At 40.0% G+C, this 2494-nt stretch overlaps 1 protein-coding gene and 1 pseudogene across 6 annotated transcripts in view; one reads left to right on the forward strand and one right to left on the reverse strand.

Annotated features, from left to right (window-relative positions):
* TOM1L2 (target of myb1-like 2 (chicken)) overlaps positions 1-2494 on the forward strand; it is a 237370-nt gene that overhangs the window by 60448 nt on the left and 174428 nt on the right. The gene's annotated exons all lie outside the window — the stretch shown is intronic.
* LOC102826480 lies at positions 1629-2489 on the reverse strand (annotated as a pseudogene).

The raw sequence follows: 2494 nt of genomic DNA on the forward strand, positions 1-2494 counted from the left end.
GATGATTGTCTTTTAGGGTCTGTCATTCCTGGGGTTCATTGAGCTTCTTGAATGCTTATCTTTTCACTTTTCAGGATGTTAGGAAATTTTTCTTCTAGAAGCTCTTCAACTATCTCCTTTGTGGACTTGTGTGATTGTTCCTGTTCTGGAATGCCAATAATTCTTAAGTTATTCCTCTTCGTGTTGTCCAACATGAATCTTAGGCCTTCTTCAGATTTTTTTAAATCCTTTTTTGTGTTTGCTCTTCTGTCTTAGTAGTGTTGAGAGATTTATCTTCTAGCTCACTAGTTCTGGCTTCTAACTCGATTCTACTCCTTTGTTCTTTCAGTGTATTGTCCATTTCTGATATTCTATTATTAATCGTTTGGACCTCTTTTTGTAGGTTTTGAATTGTTTCCAACGCTGTATGTACCTTATTTGATTGTTCCTGTAGTGCTTTACTGACATATTCCTTATTTTTCTCAACTCCATTGTATCGTGTTTTGATACATTTTATAATCATTTTTCTGAATTCCTTCTCAGACATTTCCAAAGCCTGCCCATCTTCCAGTAGGGAGTGTAGGTCTACTAACAGCTCATTTGCCTCAGTCACTTTATCTCATTTCTGGACATGTGTTGATATGGTTATCTGCTTCTGATTTTGGCATCTGTGGCCTTAATTACCTCCAGGTAGATGTGATCAGGAGATGGGCTTCCCTTCTTACTGAGAAATTTCAAGATGTCACTATTGTAACGTCGTTGTAAAGTAACTAAGGATTTCATTTTCAGCCTACTTCCTTTTTAGTCTGTCTGTCCCACTCTACAATCCCCATTCAGGCCTTTTTCCTAGTGATAAACAGTTCTGGGTCAGTTGTGGCCGTTTGTGCTGCCGGTTTTTTTGTTTTTTTCAAGATACTAAATCTTTTTATTGAATACACATGATCATGGATGATAAATAAATTTCAGTCCCTTCTATAATTTTATCTGGTACCATTAATTCAAATTAGATATATTGCATAGGATATGCCAAAAACTATTTTTATAACCAAATAAATTGTTTAACTGATTGGGTGATCATTTAATGGTGAATTCCAGGTTTTTAACATAGCAACTGTCAGTTCAACTGTACCATGGTTTCTGAAAATGGCTTCTCTGCCCCCAAGCAGTCCTCCTCTAAGGTTATATAAGTAAATGGAATGGAATCTGGCATCATCCTGAAAGAATTCTAAACTTTACACTGTGGGGTAGTTTATCAAGATGGTTTCAGAATAGACTAACTTTACACAGCACATTAAAAAAAAAAAGACATTTATTCAGCATCATGATCAGACTATTACATTTAGCAATCAACAGCATGGCTGCACGGGAAAAAAAAATCTACATTAAAATCCTTTGTTGGAATGCTTTACACTTTCCACAGAACAGAAACTAAAATAACATGTTATACAATTAGTCACAAATGTAGTCCTCAAGTTGTTGGGGGTTTTTTTGGCCCATTCACTTGAGTATTGTCTAAAACTTGTCTTCTTTGTAACAGGTAGACCCTGCCATCACCATGCTTGGCTGAGTTCACAAATCTGTTGTTACCTGTAGCTTCTCTGTTACTTCTCTGGCTCTCCTCTCCTGCTAATCTTTGTTTCTTGCCATCATTAAAACCTTCTGCCTCTCCCATAGCTACTGCTGCTGCTTGAACCGCTATAGCCACCTTGGTTTCATGGTTTGGCAAAATATTGACCTCCACCACCATAAGGGCCAGAGCTCTGCCTCCAAAATTTCCTCCCTTCATGGGTCCAAAATTTGAAGATTGATTGTTGTAATTGCCAAAATCATTGTAGCTTCCACCACCTCCAAAATCGCTTGTCATTACCAAATCTATTATAACCATCCCCACTGCCTCCATCTCCTCCACCACCATGGCTGCCACCAAAGCCACCTCGTCCACTGATGTTTCCTCCATGACCAAAGTTGTCATTCCCACCAAAATCACCTCCACGGCCACCACCGAAGTTTCCAGAACCACTTTGACCTCTGACTGGAGGAGGCACTGGCCATCTCTTGCTTTGACAGGGCTTTCCTTACTTCACAGTTGTGGCCATTCACAGTATGGTCCTTCTGAATAACAATCTTATCTACGGAGTCATGGTCATCAAAGGTTACAAAAGCGAAGTATCTGTCCTGATTTCAATCACTTCAATCTTCCCATACTGCTCAAAAGAATCTCTTAGGTGATGCTCTTCAGTGTCTTCTTTAATGCCACCAACAAAAATCTTTTTCACAGTTAAGTGGGCACCCGGTCTTTGAGAGTCTTCCCATGAAACGGCCCTCTTTGGTTACATCACTCTTCCATCTACCTTGTGTGGCCTTGCATTCATGTCTGCATCCTTATCCTCCACAGTAGAGTAAGTGACCAACCCAAAGCTTCTGGGGCGCTTGGTGTTTGGATCTCTCATCACCACGCAGTCTGTGAGCATCCGCCAGTGCTCAGAATGGCTCCTCAGGTTCGCATCTGTTGTTT

The sequence above is a fragment of the Chrysochloris asiatica genome, unplaced genomic scaffold, assembly GCF_000296735.1.
Source record: "Chrysochloris asiatica unplaced genomic scaffold, ChrAsi1.0 scaffold00331, whole genome shotgun sequence".
Classification (NCBI taxonomy): domain Eukaryota; kingdom Metazoa; phylum Chordata; class Mammalia; order Afrosoricida; family Chrysochloridae; genus Chrysochloris; species Chrysochloris asiatica.